General features: G+C 39.7%; 1 non-coding gene across 1 annotated transcript; it reads left to right on the top strand.

Annotated features, from left to right (window-relative positions):
- The first annotated feature begins 15,465 nt into the window (after positions 1 to 15,465).
- LOC141636475 (small nucleolar RNA R71) lies at positions 15,466 to 15,571 on the top strand. Its single transcript, XR_012541082.1, has one exon. It is a non-coding gene; the product is annotated as a small nucleolar RNA R71 (small nucleolar RNA).
- Positions 15,572 to 16,590: the final 1,019 nt, after the last annotated feature.

Below are 16,590 nucleotides of genomic sequence, written 5' to 3' on the forward strand. Positions count from 1 at the left end.
TTCTCTTATTATCGGAACGGGGTTATTAGGAAGAAATGTAGCTATAATAGATTTAAAATGAACCTATGACTCTTTTGAACGTACCTAGTAGTTAAAGGGTTTAAACCAAGGGGACGGGTATCCTAAAGCGGGACGGGAAAGGGTTTAGGGTTGGATTAGATGGCCCGCTACTGCGGAGCCGCCTAATCTAACCCTAAACCCTTTCCCTTATTATCGGAAAAGGAACCGTAAACTGAGCGCTAAAAGGGGAAGGGTGAACCCCTTTCAGAGGGGGCCGGGTAACCTAAAACGGGACGGGAAAGGGGTCATTCGGAAGAAACGTACCTACTATACATTAAAAATGAACCTAGGATTCTTTTGAAACGTACCTAGTAGGTAAAGGGATTAAACGAAGGGGTCGGGTATCCTAAAGACGGACGGGAAAGGGCTTTGGGTTGGATTAGGGGGGCCACGGGCCGCCTAATCTAGCCCTAAGCCCTTTCCCTTATTATCGGAACCGTAATCGTTAACTGAGCCCTAAAAGTGGAAGGGTGAACCCTTTCCCGAGGGGGTAGGGTATCCTAAAACTAGACGGGAAAGGGTTTAGGGTTGAATTAGGCGGCCCGCTACTGCGGAGCCGCCTAATCCAACCCTAAACCCTTTCCCTTATTATCAGAACGGGAACCGTAAACTGAGCCCTAAAAGGGGAAAGGTGAACCCCTTTCGGAGGGGCCGGGTATCCTAAAACGGGACAGGAAAGGGGTTATTCGGAATAAATGTATCTATTATATATTAAAAATGAACCTAAGGCTCTTTTGAAACGTACCTAGTAGTTAAAGGGATTAAACGAGGGGCCCGGGTATCCTAAAGCGGGACGGGAAAGGGTTTAGGGTTGGATTAGACGGCTCCGCGGTTCTAAACCCTTTTCCCTTATTATTGGAATAAGAACCGTAAACTGAGCCCTAAAACGGGAAGGGTGAACCCCTTTCCGAGGGAGTCATGTATCCTAAAACAAGACGGGAAAGGGGTCATTCGGAAGAAACGTACCTACTATACATTAAAAATGAACCTGGGTCTCTTTTGAAATGTACCTAGTAGGTAAAGGGATTAAACGAAGGGGTCGGGTATCCTAAATGTTGGAGTATACAGTCAACTGATCAACATTTATTGGTAAGGATTGGCTGACTAGAGTTTGACGTTGCTGTCGTTTGACGGTGGTGATCAGTTGATCCCTTAAGGTCACACATATAGGACAATTCCCTTAATTGAAAAGTTAATTAATTATATATCGATACTGATTAATTAAATACTTAAATTGAACAAATTTTATCAGTGATTGAGAATTATATATATCTTATTGTAATATGATTAAATAAGATTCAATTTAGTAATTAAAATGTTATATTACTAAAATTGATTAATGTTTATGAAACAATTGAGATAAGAACAACTGATTCATAATTACAAAATGTTGTATATTATATTAACTAGACTAATGTGACCCATTTTATATACATGTAATTGTGAATTACTTGTTAATTTGTTAAATGTAATTTATTTTATTTAAAATGATATTTAATTTGTTAAATATGCATTAAAATGTCTAATGACATGTTACATGTCATGACCTACAATATTACATTTGACAAATTACAAAAATAAAATGGAAGTCCATTTTAAGTGTGGGGGACGGTTTTTACATGGGTAGGTTTAGGGTTGTTTAGTTGATTATTTTAATAAGTTTAACATAATCATTGCACATATCTCCACTAAACCTCGCCTATTGTTTTTGGTAAAATAAAAATAAAAATTCATTTCCTTCCCCATGCCATAAAAACCAGCTCCCCCCCAACCCCCCCCACTCCCCCCCCCCCCCCCCTCCCCCTCTCCCATAAAAAGAGAATAAGTTCTCTTATTATTCTACTTAATACTTATGCTCAAAATCACTCTTTCTCTCTTACAATAAAATAGTTTTATGCTTAAATTTATTCTAGAAAATTCTAATATCACAAAACATTACTAGTGTAGTAATAATAATATTATTAGAATAAATTTAAGGTTACTAATAATATTATCTAGTTAATAATATTGTTAGTATTAAGGGTGTTGTCTTGGGTGCAATCAACAGGAGAACTTCTCTACTTGAAGTTTGGAAATGATCCTAATATTTTAAGCTCAAGAACGAGGATAGAAAGGAGTCCTACCATGTGCCCTAAAATCCGTCCAAATATGTAAGGATATATTCATTCTCTCCTTATTTCAATTTATTTACATATTGCATGCACTAGATCTTGTGAGTCTAAATCAATAAATAATTTAGAATCTAATTATAAGAGTCTAATTAGAGGTTAAATAACCTAACAAGTGGTATCAGAGCTTTGTTGTTGCATGCAAATCGTTTTATGAGTTTTTTACGAGTTATTAGATGACTAAAATAAAAACCGGAAAATTTGTATCAATATGGTATATACACGAAATTTTTCATGCATATATACATTCTGGTCCTAAAACTTTTTAGATCATTTTAGATGGTTTATGGAAGATTATTGCTCATTTTTATGATTTTTAGTATAATAACAACATTTTAGTGAGTAAAATGGTGGTTTATTAACTAAAAATAGTTAAACTTCGAATCTGACAATGAAACTTTAATATGATCTCACATGCGTATTTTAATTATTGTATGTAAAATTGAAAGTTAATGTGATTAATTTTGCACGATTTATGATTTTAATGGTTAAAATGGAATAAATCGAGATTATATAAGCTAAAAATAGCTAAAACGAATTTCATGACATAAGAAAATTATTTTAAGTTGAATTTATATCCTACATATCATATGTGAAGTTGGTAAATTGATTAGATTAATTTTCGTATGCTTTAGCTATTTTATTTGATAAAATCGATAAATTGTATCTATATTTTTCTCTAAATTAATTCCAAATTTTTAACCCATATTTTTGATATTATGAAAGTCGTGGTAATATTCCAGAATGTTCAAAATTAATATTTCAAATTTTTAGAATATTTTAATGAAATTTGGAATTATTTCATAAAAGTTATGATAATTAAGGTTAAATATGAGCAATAATATAAAAATAAGTTGAATTATTGTCAAATTATTAGTGTAGACTAATTTTTAGAATATTTTAATGAAATTTGGAATTATTTTAACATTGCCTTAAATTTGATTTAAGTATTAATTAGTGATTTTTAATAAGTTAAATATCACGTATTTCCATAAAAACCGAGCTATATACGATATAATCTAATAAGGCGATTTGGCACATTCATTTTGCATGTTTGAATACATATATTTTGTTGCATTTTTTAGGGATGAATGTCATTTAAATTTATGTAATTTTGAATGATGTAATTTGTCTTAGTATGGTCTTAGTTTTTAATCGGTATTACCCGTAATGTAAGGGAATATCGATTTGGTTGTAATTTTAATGTGATTTCGCATCACCGTTTTGTAATTTAATATATTTATTTTTTAAATTTCATTAAAAATGTATAATAGGAATAGCTATGTACTGTATTATTATTTTGTAATTCCGGAGGTTCCTAAAGACGGAGCCATTTGAAAAGGAGTTCCGATCAAGACGATGTTTCCTTGGGAGGCGGGCCACATGAAGTTCAAGGGACCAACGGAGTTGGTTTTCGGTGTTGTAATAGATTATTAGATTTTCTATTTTAGGAAAGGCCATACTAGGAAATCGTTTTTTCTTTACATGTCTTACTTTATATGTTTGCATGCATGCCAAATCGCCATAACATCTCATGTATTTTTATATCGAATCTTCGACCTTGTCAAATATAATTATTGATAGATCACTAATTTAGTTAATTTAAAAGAGATTGATAATAAATTGACAAGACCTCTCACATTTTAAAATTGAGACTTAGCCTTACCAAATAGTAGGAACTCATGAATCCCAATTTCATTAGGGGTACAATACGGTATTTTATTATACCGGGGTGCTTTCTTTTTACGTTGGTTAAGTGGGGTAATAAAATGTTATTACATTTCGAATTTTGGTTGATATCAACGGAAGTATTAGAGGAACCGTTGTCTCAATAGGTCTGGGCTAAAGATGAACTTAGTGTAATTTCATCGACCGGGAGTTCTAAGTGTAGAATTGGTTATATGAGTTAACCCACCAAATTATATTAGTAAGGATGTAGAGGGCCCGTAGGCTCACAACCGAGTTAATATGAATTTGGGTCTTGGAATTGTTTATATAATTGGGTGGAGGTCCTTATATAAATGCTAAACTTGACTAAAAAGTTTACAAAACTTATTTATGATAAATATTAATTTTTCCTTCATCTCATATTTTGTAGTCAACTTGATTTATCACAATGGCAACCTCTAGCTCGTCCACACCACCTCTCACTACCGTTTCATGGCTTCGATCCTTAATGGACCGTTGCAAACTCGAAAAGAATGGTTCAAATTACACCGATTGGATACGCAAATTCGCTTAGCCACAGAAGGTCATGACAATCTTCAATACCTTATCACGGCTCCTCCCACTACTCGTAATGCTAGGTAAACAAACGCGGTTAAGGAGGCCTATGCGACCTACCAAAAAGAATCCGCCACGGTCAAAAATGTCTTGATTTTCTCCATGGAACCCGATCTTCAAAGGAGTGCCATAAAGATGAGCACCGCCTATGAAATCTACACTAGACTTGTGACCATGTTTTCACAAGCTCCTAGGATTATTCAGTATGAAGCGGCTTCCCAATTCTTTGTCCTCAATATCAAAGAAGGACAAAAAGTGAGTCCTCATGTGCTCAAAATGATTGAGTATGTTGAGACACTTAAGTTGCAAGGGGTAGAGATCCCCGAGCAACTCGTGATAGACCGAGTGCTCCATTTCTTAAGCCGAATCAAGGGCTATGTTCAGTTTAGGGTAAACTATAACATGCAAAACTTGAAAACCGATCTCCATGAGTTGCATAAAATGCTTGTGCAAGCCGAAAGAGACATGGGGCTTAATGCAAGCACTAGTAAGGATGTGCTCAATCAATGCAAAGAGTAAGGGAAAGTTTAAGAAAAGTTCTAACAAGGGTAAGAAGCCCACTCCCTACAAGGGTAAGGGGAAAGCTATTGAGAGTTCCTCTTCCAAACCCAAAAAGGGAGCAACATCCGATGATAAGTGCCATTATTGTAACTGCATAGGCCATTAGAAGCGCAATTGCCCCAAATACTTGGGAGACATCAAAGCTGGACGTGTGACTCCAGTAGGTAATAATTCTTCCAAAGTTTATGTTATTGATATTATATGTTTTCCCCTCAACTTTGTATTATGATACTAGTTATAGTTCTCGACTTTCTTATTGAATTTAGGGCATAAGAAGAATGGAAAGGCTAAGCAAGCTTGAAGAGGATCTCAAACTAGGGAGCTAGAGTAGCCGCCGCATAGTAGAAGACCTATGGACTTGGCTTGGCATTTTATTTTGAATATGTCTTCATAATAGTCTTATGTTTAGACATTGTCTAAGAACTTCATTTTGTTTTCATGTTAGACGTGGAAATTTATTTATTTGCTTTCCGAACAAGTATTGTATTTTGTTTTAAATGACTTGGTTTTCAACCCAAGTCATTTTGGTTTATGGCATTTTAAGTTCTAAGATATCTTTCCTTTTTCTCTATTAATATCTATAACATAAATCGACTCGAATCAATCAATCACATTGAAAGATGATGATTTGTTCAATATGTTAAAAACCTAGGTTATGAATTTAGTTCCTAATTAAAAGATCTATGGCAACATGTCATTTCTTACGTAATATAAGATCGATCGATTGAGAGTTAAAATGAGTTATTGAACTCATATTTGGGGATTTGAAATCCAATGCTAGCATAAATTGTATTATTATGAGTTGTTTAAAGCAAAAACGCGCAATATGAATCATAAACGAGACTCCATACAAGATATGGAAGGGATTAGTCTCTATAAACTGTAACATATCTTAATAAATCACTCAAGGATAACATGTGCCTAATTCTCTTTCGCATTCAAAATAACAAAATTGTTTGTAGCTCACAAAGCTATCTTCTTGGAAAGTAGGTGTACTTCTAAAAAGATAGAGTGGGAGAACATCGCTATAAACTTATTTTGTAGAATAATGACACGAGAAAATGTTCTAAGAGTCATCCACATGTTAGAGTTGCTTTTAGAAAGTAATAGAACTATTATCTATTGAGTGAATTGTTGCTAGTGATCCAAATCGAAATTATTGCAAAAAAGTCTTGTTTTTCCAATCCGTGATAGATTCTATACGCAAAGCTAAGAATAAATACTTTAAGATATTTGACAGGGTTGTCGTGTACCTATCTAAAATAAACTAACTAAACTAACTATATAGCTAGGGAAGTCAGGTCGATCTCCTCAGGGAGGCAAGATATCTGTAAAAGTCCGTCTATTTGGTCACAAATGGGGGGGAAGGGGGGTTGTTTAAATTGGTTTTCTAAACTAAAGGTTTAAAGGAAAGAGAAGCAGAGACAGGAGCAGTAAAGGCGGAAAAATAGAATTAAACTATCAAATAAGAAGGGACATGTCAGGATTTCGGTTTACTACGGTAGTCGAGTGACTCAACTATAAATAACTTAGACAAATTAATGCGAGACGGATATGGATAGGTCCTTCCGGTCCACTTTCTATCCTAAACTTCCACTAACTTAACTTTCGTCCTCGTCAGGGTAGTCTACTGTTCATAGCAGGTCTATTTAGTCCAATCTTCCTATCCAGGATTAAATTTAACCAGATTAAAAAGGTGACTCAGAAGCGTGCACTCAACTAAGTCGGTAAATACAGTTATATTACTATGGTGGCAGAATCTCACAATTAATTCATCTGACTTATTCACTACATCGTCACATTTATACCGTAGATCCCCTAATCCCAACATGAATTAGATTTTGCTACTCATATCGCTATTAATACTATCAAAACTAACAGCATATAAATAAACAGCATTCAACATATTAAAACGATAATTAAATTGCATAAAAAGTAATTAGGGCAAAAGAATAAATGAAGTAAAACAAGCAATTAAAGCAAATGAAATAAAGATTATTATAAAGAAAGGAGAAAGAGATTACAATCATGAGAATCCGGCGTAAAGAACACACAAATCCGAGCGAAATAACTCCCGAAAATAAAGTTACAGTAGAGAAGGGAAAAGCAACGTAATGTTTTTTACTGTGAAAGCTAAAATAATAGCTGATAAGATAGCTAATAAGGATGTCAGCGGGGCGGGTACAAGTGGGTACCGCCCCGCACCCGCCCCAGTTGGGGCGGGGATGGGTAGAGCTTTGGCGGCTGGTGGGCCGGGTGCGGGTATGAAAATTGTACCCGCCATAGGTAATGGGGCGGGGATGGATTTTGCATCTTACCCGCCTCAAACCCGTCTACCATCAATTGCAAAAAAATTAGTGCGATTATGACAATTTTTTAAATCTTAATTAGCTATAATTAAGATATAATGTAAATAATACCTGTTTTATAAAGTTTTATAGTAACTTCTTTGGTGAATAACTAAACTTATAAAGATAAATTCAAAAAAAATGGAAATTAATGATGATTAAATCAATATATGCGAAAAAATTTATAGAATAAAATTATGGTGTAGGGGTTAATGGATAAGCGGGGCGGGTACAGTTTTATATTTTCACCCGTTGGGGCGGGGATGGTTTTGGAAACTTGTACCCGCCACAGGTGGTGGGGCCGGGACGGGTACGAGTTTTTCTTGGTGGGTACGGGTACGGGGGAGCCTATATCCACCACCGCCCCGCCCCAATGACATCCCTAATAGCTAATGACCTAGTAAAGTTGCGTTTAAATAGAAAATAAACTAACTCCAAAAGCTAAGACAAGCTTACGGGCTAATTAAAGCCCATGCCAGACCAAACCACTCGATCGAGTAGAATAAATCCACTCGATCGAACAAAACTCCAGAAAATCTACTCGATCGAGTAGAATAGTTACTCGATCGAGTAACCTCTCTTTCCCGCACTTCTTGATCGAGTGTAAAAGTGCTCGATCGATCAACCAATGATGTAGAAACCATTCGATCGAGTAATAAAACCACTCGATTGAATGTTCTTCCTTCAAATCAGCTTAAACTCGTGCCCGACTGCCTCGTAAACCGTGCCTTCACGCATCCCAATGCAGAAACTCACTCCGGAAAATCCTGTCTCCTCAAAATGCATGCAAAAAGGAGGAAAAATGGTACGATTCCACTATACAATATGCACGTATCAAATCTCCCCAAACCGAACCTTTACTCGTCCTCGAGTAAACTAAAATGCAACTAATGGAATGGAAATGAAAACTCAGAGCTAGCTTAACTTGCCTACTTGAACCAATTTAATGCAACAAAGATTAACAGTTATAGCTAAGCAGTCAATACGCAAATGAGTTATAAGCTGTTCAAAAATATAGCCAACCTATCGACCTTGCAAGACCAACAAAATCGGACTCTCTCGTGGTCACTCTTCTCTCATGAAGCAAAGGGTGAATGTTATATGTAAAAGAGAGAAGGAAAGACAGTCACTCACCTAACTGCGACCCACATAGCATGCATGCAACAAAAATGAAAGACAATTCAAGTAGTAATGCACACACTCCAACCAATAATGTCCGTCACAGCCGAGGCTTACAAATAATATGGGAATAGTGAGGTTCAGGGGAGAAAAGGCAAAACAAGTTATGGTAATATCTAGGTAAAGCGTCAAGCTAGCACTTAAACAGGACCATTTACGACCGTCCGAATCTCAACTGACTGAAAAATAAAGTACAAGTGCCCTTCATTTGGCACATGGCTCACTAATCTCATACACAATCTCCTCAAAAATATGGAATAAGAACGGAGGAGTTAGACGGTCACAAACTTTCCACCGTCTAAATGAATCAAATGATATAAATCAAACTTTTTCTACTATTTTTTTTTCATTCACGTGAATCACACTTTTCATTTTTTTTTCTTTCTTTTTTTCTTCTTCACGTTTTTTTTTTCTTTTTCAATTCTTTTTTTTTTCTTTCTTTCTTTTTCTCCTTCCTCTATTTACACCAACTCCATACAAAAAGATACGAGCCAAACTGCAGACGGAAAAAGCATACCACAAAAGGACATACTAAACTAGCTTGACTAAGCAGGTTCAGCTTGGGATGTAACTAATGGGTCAAAAAGGCAAGTTTTGGCTTAAGTGGAGCTGAATGGGTGAGAAATATAAGAAAAGGGAAAAATTTGCTAGCACCTCTCTGCATGTGACACCAACCACAAATCCGAATGTGTGCATTTGGCAAGAAATTGAATGTCATAAAAGTGCAAAAATGATGAACATGCTATGCAAGAAGTACTACTCTTAATTCCTAATGAACTGGTCATGAATGTCACCAGTTATGGGCTCTAAACCTCAGAATTTATCAAGTAGGTTGCCAATTTATCAGGTCAAGTCCAAACAGTCAGCTATATTTGAACAGAAACTCGTAGATTATGCGTATGACAAAGCTAAAAACTATCAACAGAAGTGCAAGGCTGAAGTAAAATTGACAAGTTATAGTGCAGTTTCATCACGGAAATCTACCGTACCGACTCGACCTATATGCAAAAATAAACGTGAAAATTTTTGAATTTTTGAAATTTTCTAATTTTTGATTTTTTTTATTTTTATTGAAATAAATAAACAATGCAAGCTGAAATAAATAAACGTGAATGCAAAACAAATGCAGACTCAAAAGGATGCAGTACCCTCCCCAAACCAAAACGGACAACGCCTTCGTTGTCCTCTAGCATACACCAGCAGATATATACAGGGGAACGGGAATATACAACCAATAAAGAATGAAAAATAAAATAAAAAGGAGACAAAAATAAAAGAGTGAGATGTACATACAAAACACGAACTTCCCCAAACCAGCCAGAAAACTGGGGAAGTGAGTAGACCAGTAGGTACTCGTCAGCCTCCTCGTCGCTGTCGCGCACGTCCTCCACCCTCACTGTGAAGTCTGCGTCCACCCCCCGCTCTCTCCTCCTCCTCTGCTTAGCTCGAGCTCTCTCCGCTGCCACCGCAGCGGCGTCCTCTTCCTCGTCCTCCACTTCCTCAGCAGACTCCGGGTACCCCTCAGCTGGGTATCGGTAAAAGGAAGGGTGTGGCCAACCCTCTGGGATCGGACGGTGTCGACTCAAGTGGTACTCGTATAGAGGGAACAAAGTCAAAGCTAAGTCCCGCTCCATACGAGACTCTCTCTCTCTGCAATCTGAACTAACAAACCGTCACGACGCCCTTAGTCCATGACCGAGGACGCCTCAAAGGGTAGTGGAGGTACAAACTTATCCGGTAGGACCGGCTGTGTCTGTGTATGGTCGGCGGGTGCGGGAGTATGAGTGGAGGTAGGGATCGGGGTAGGTGTAGGAGTCGTCATGGAATGCTGGCCGCTCCCAGAAGGTGTGGACCCCTCTCCAGTCTCAAATCTACGCCTCTTCTTAGCGGCGGGTAAAGTAGTAGGTGGTCGGAGTGAAAGGTGGTAGTCAGGTAGATGTGGCAGTTGGGCGCCCCGCGCAACAGTAGGCAAAGGGGCTAGACGGGGGAGAGTGGTGCAAGGTAAGTCCACAGACAGGGAACCGTCTATCTTCCATATCTGGAAGCCTGTGGTCAGCCAATGCTGAGAGTGCATGGCAGCCAGGCTCAAATACCTCTCTCCCGGGAAGTACTGTAAGTCACGAGGCTAGATAGGGAAAAAGGGACGGGTAAGAATGGTGGCCATGCCACCGCAGGCAATAGATCCCGTGACCTTTTCCCCCTGGGCCTGAAAGTTCTGGGCGGTCAGATAGGCAATATTGAGGGTAAAGGGACTCTCGCAGTCAATGTTCAGGTAACCGCCTAAGATGGAGAGCTCGTCGTTGTTGATGTTGTTTGGCTCCTTTCGGCCAAAAATGGTGCTCCCCACCAGTCTAAGAAAGTAACGGGCATGGGGAAGGTGGACCTGTGCGCGCTTTCGCTCGGGAAAGGTGGTCTGGGCCAAGGTCCGCCAAAGCTGAGGAACGGCCCTCCTAGGGGCGGCAGTGTCGCCCGTAGAATAAAGTTCAAGTCTGCTACCAAACTCCCCCAAAGTCATCGAAAAAGTCCGGTTGAACAACCGGAAAGAGACAGAAGAACTAGTGGGGGCAGCGACGTGTGCCCCGGAGGAGAAGGTGAAGGAGCTGAGGAACTCAAGACTCAGCTTCAGAAAGGTGTGGCCATTCATAGTGATGAGTCCGGCCATCCCCGTACCCGTAAAAGCTCAGAAACTAACTCGTAGAAGCCGAGTCTCTCAAGTGCCAATTTATCTAAGAACCGGGTAGGTAAAAACTCACAGCCAACGAGGTTATAAAACCTCTTACGATGTACACCATTAACAAAAATTACCTGTGGGTACTCAGGGTGGGAGTCGAGGGAGTTGTCCCCTCGGATGGTAACCGTGCCACCAGGAGCATCAGAAGTAGAAGTGGCAGGAGCTGGTGTAGCACGAGCACGTCCACGACCTCGACCCCGGCCTCTAGAACCCGAAGTAGAAGCCCGTGCAGTGACGGTGCGAGGAACTAGAGCCGCCCGAAAAGAAGCTGCAATTGCTGGTGAGTCCGCCACAGGTGTGCTCATCGTGACTGAAGTAGAGGCTGTGGCTGCTGTGACCACCACTGAGGAAGAAAGTCTAGCAGCAGTGCTAGTAGCGGTGGTGGCTGTGACTGAAGTGGCAGCCGAAACAGGGCTAGCAGCAGTGCTAGTTGGTGTAAAAACTATACCGGCAGCAGAGACCAAGAACACAGAAGTGATGGCCGGTGCGGAGACGGTAATAACACCAGGGACTACCGTCTCAGACAGAGACAAAGACGGACTGGCAGAAGAGCTCGACAAAGACATCGAGCTAGAATCCATCTTAAATAAATATGGCAGTGGAATTGATAAGAAAATAGCAGCTAAACAGCATGAAAACGGCATGAGAATTCCCCTAACCAGTCGAAAAATTCGACCTTCAGCACATAGATTCCCAACTATTTCCTCAAAAATTTGAATACACCAAGTAAACAATGATAGGGGAAGGATAGCAGGTGTCAATGGCGGCAAATTAAGCATCAATAGAGGCGAATTAAGCATAATGTAGCAGCACGGACAAATTTTCAGTCGAAAGTTTCGACTGTAAAAACCCCTAAATGCAAATGTCGCGCAAAATTCGAATTTAGACATGTAAAAATCAATGAGGAATGGGAATTGATCATCAAGCAAGACAAATTAAGCATTAAATCGAAATTATAGTCGAAAACATCGACCCAAACAGAAAATCAAAACCCTAATCCTTGATTATCCTCATAAGTGGAAAAAATTAAAGAAATTAAAGGATAAAGAAGAGTAAGGATCACTTACTTGATGATATAGAACCCACAAAGAACAATTAATCGACAAGAAATAAGCAAAATAGGTGATTTTTTGATCGAAAACCGCGGAACCCTAATTCCCTCAATAGACAGTGTAAATGAGCGTAAATCAAAGGGAAGACAGAGGGCAAATGACGATTAATCAACAATAAGCACAATGTAGGTGACGGATTTGGCAAAAGGGCAAGAAATGTGGAGGATTTTGGGGTTTTTGATCGCAAAAGGGAAGGGTTGTCGAAAAAAAAAGGGGTTTAAATGAAATAGCAAAGGAAAAAAAAGGAGTTAAAGAAGACTCCCTGCGTGTATTTTCCCATTTCACTCGATCGAGTGGTTTAGAACTGCTCGATCGAGGATTTTATTGATCCATCTACTCAATCGAGTAGAAATTTACTCGATCGAGAACTCCCCATTTCTGCTTTACTCGATCGACTAAAATGGAATCACTCGATCGACCACATTTCACTCGATCGAGTACAAAAAGTACTCGATCGAGCTCTTTTCCTCGTGTAAGCTCTTGAATTTGTCATTCTTCCTTTGAATTTGCGTAAAATTCCCCAAACCTGCATAGAAACACTCGCAAAAGTATCCCAAAATACCAAATACGCAAAGTAACAGTCTATAGTCTCTAATCTACGCTAAGAATTGTTTAAATTCTAATTGTCCTAATTAAAAGCAAGAAATAAAGTTCAACGGAAAATTTAAAAATTGTTTTTACAAGTTGGTACACGGGGCATTTCTCCGCTCACTTCCCAAGGAAATTCAGTATCCCCTTGGAGGGCTCCGGACTGGAGGACGTCATCTCAGCAACATTTATTGTCCTCTTTAGCTTCCACGAGCTTGAACTTGAATCATTGGGAGGAGAATAGTTGACACCCACATATGCGCGGACTTTTCTCATCCTTGCTCCTTTCTCACCAGCTTTAACACTGTCACTCCCACCTTGACTGACATTAATTGCACAACACCCCTTGACAGCTCCTGCATTATTTTCATCTCACTGCAAAGAAGGAAAACAGACGAACTTTCCTCCTTTTTTCTCTCAACCTGAGGCGGAGGGGTCACAATAGCAGCACAATGCTCCAAATTTTCATTTGGAGTGTCAATAATAGGATCAATAGAAGAGAGGGCATTGCAAGGCTGAGCTTGAATGGGAGCCCTCCGGAACTTAGATTGATGGAATATCAACTCCTCGTCCCCAACCTGAAAAGTCAATGTCTTGCCCCCGACATCTATTACTGCACGGGCAGTAAATAAAAATGGTCTCCCTAAAATAATAGGGGTATGTGCATCTTCGGGGATGTTAAGTACAACAAAGTCAACGGGAATAAAGAACCTTCTGATCTTAACAGGTATGTCTTCTATGACACCTAGTGGTCGTGATATGCTACGGTCGGCCATCTGAACAGTCATGTTTATGCAATTAAACTTTGTCAAACCAAGTCTCTTAGCCAGAGACAACGGTAAGACACTCACGCTAGCGCCAAGATCGCATAACGCGTTATCAATCAAATGGGTACCAATGTGACACGGAATCGAAAAACTACCCGGGTCTGACTGTTTGGGAGGTAACTTATTCTGAACTAGGGTCGTCTCTACCTCGGTCAAAGCTACCGTCTCATGATCATTAATGTGCCTCTTACGCGATAAAATTTCTTTCATAAATTTAAGGTAAGAGGGTACCTGTGTCAGCAGTTCGGCGAATGGCACAGTGACCTGCAAGCTCTTCAGAAGATCGGAAAATTTGCCGAATTTTTGATTAGCTTTAGTACTTTCCAACCGCCTCGGGATGGGAACCGTGATGGGTATCTCGAGTCCCTTGTTCCTCTCTTCCAACGTGTCAGCCGGATCAAGCTCCAAATCCTTTGGATGCTTCTTTCCTCTCGAACGAGGTCTTTCAGGTGATTTTTCACTTGATCAAGCAGTAGCAGGCTCTCGATCAAGCTTTCCTTTATCCATACTACTCGATCGACCAAAAATCCCATTCGATCGAGTAGTTTCTTCAACAGAGTCACTCGATCGAGCAGAAATTTCACTCGATCGAGCAGTTCCTTTTTCCTGTTCACTCGATCGAGTAGAAATTCCACTCGATCGAGCACTTTCTTCAGCATTTTTACTCGATCGACCCCAGAAACTAGTCGATCGAGTACTTTCTTAGCCGCCAGCTCCTTTTCTTCACCAGAACACTGTTCATCAGCAGTTATAACCTTCCTCGGGTCTGATTTCAACACTTCTGGTCCTTCATATGAATGACCGCTTCTCAAATTAATTAAATTTACCGTCTCATGTGGATTTTTGTCAGCTTGTGACGGTAAATGACTCGGTTTCCTTGTGGACTGATTCGCGGCTAACTGGGCAACTTGAGTTTCAAGTGCCTTGATGGATGCATCTTTCTGTTGATCACTCAGCTGCCACTGCTTTGTAAAAGATTGCAACATCGTCTTTAGCTCCCCTATCTCACTCACCCCTCCAGAAGATGATGCACCGTGATTGGGAGGAGGGAAGGAAGGAGGCTTCTGAAAGCCTTGTTGATTCTTATGTGGAGGAATATACAGCTGCTGCTGGTGCGGAGGAGGGTTAGGATTGAGCACATTTTGACTTATCCACCTCAGATTGGGATGGACTGTCCCTTGATTATTATAATAGGAACCCCCTCCTTGCCTATATTGTTGAAAGGCAAGGACCTGTTCCTTCTCTGTAAGACAACCAATAGCAGTATGGCTGTCGTTGCTACCACACCTCTCACATGTGACGGTCTCCCCTCTAGTAAGCATATAGACCGTCTTAGGCTCCCCAGCGGAATGTAACTCCAACTTATCAAATCTAGCATTCATGGCTTCCAGCTGAGCCACAACTTGCTTATCAACTGCATGAAATGTTCTAATACCATCCCTCGGGTTTCCATACTCAGCACAGTGATTCGCCATCTCTTCAATAAGCGCACATCCCTTATCATCGTCAGTGTTCTCTTGGAATCTTCCGTTAGATGACGCATCAAGTATGGTTGTGTGATCATCATATAGCCCATTGTAAAACTGGTTAGACAGAAACCACGGATCGAAACCATGGTGAGGAATAGACCTCACTAAATTATTGAAACGGGACCATGCTTCATATAAAGTTTCATCAGGTGCCTGCTTGAAACTTGTGATCTTTGCCCTCAGCTGATTGGTGCGCTGTTGAGGGAAATATCTCTTATAAAAAGCAAGAGAAAGGGTCTCCCAGTTAGTAACCCCTACGGCCGTGCGGTCCAAATCAGTCAGCCACTCCCTGGCTGAGTCAGTCAAAGAGAAAGGAAACAGAACCTCCTTAATCTTGTCTTGAGTTACCCCCTTTGTGGCGGGGATAGTAGAACAGAAGTCCGTAAAGACCTCCATGTGCTTCCTCGGGTCTTCACCTGCCACACCTCTATAGAGATTTCTCTCCAACAGATTGATATAGGAAGGACGGATGTCAAATTTATTCCCATCCTCAGTCTGGAGATTGAAACCCTTTGGAATTGAAGCTGCTTTAGGCTCCGAGTGACTAGCAATGTTCGGCATTTTTACTGCTTGGCTTACAGAACTGGAAATATCTTCTTCAAAAGACGGGTTTTCAGTAAAAAAGGAAATGTTGAAGGTCTGGTTCGAAAGTACTCAAGGCTTCCTTTTGTGATTCTCTTTGCAGACGAAGTCTATGCCTGAATAGTCTCTCTGACTCCGAATCAGCTGAAACTAACTCAAACCTGTCTGACCTAGGCATTAACAACACTTAAAGAAAATAAATAAGAACTGCCTCAAGGAATAAAAATTCACTGAGACGGATAAAATAAACGAAACAAAGACAAATAGGGCAATTGCCTCACCGGCAACGGCGCCAAAATTTGACAGGGTTGTCGTGTACCTATCAAAAATAAACTAATTAAACTAACTATATAGCTAGGGAAGTCAGGTCGATCTCCTCAGGGAGGCAAGATATCTGTAAAAGTCCGTCTATTTGGTCACAAATGGGGGGGGGGGGGGTTATTTAAATTGGTTTTCTAAACTAAAGGTTTAAAGGAAAGAGAAGCAGAGACAGGAGCAATAAAGGCAGAAAAATAGAATTAAACTATCAAATAAGAAGGGACATGTCCGGATTTCGGTTCACTACGGTAGTCCAGTGACTCAATTGTAAACAATTTAGACAAATTAATGCAAGACGGATATG

This window comes from Silene latifolia, chromosome Y, assembly GCF_048544455.1.
Source record: "Silene latifolia isolate original U9 population chromosome Y, ASM4854445v1, whole genome shotgun sequence".
NCBI lineage: Eukaryota > Viridiplantae > Streptophyta > Magnoliopsida > Caryophyllales > Caryophyllaceae > Silene > Silene latifolia.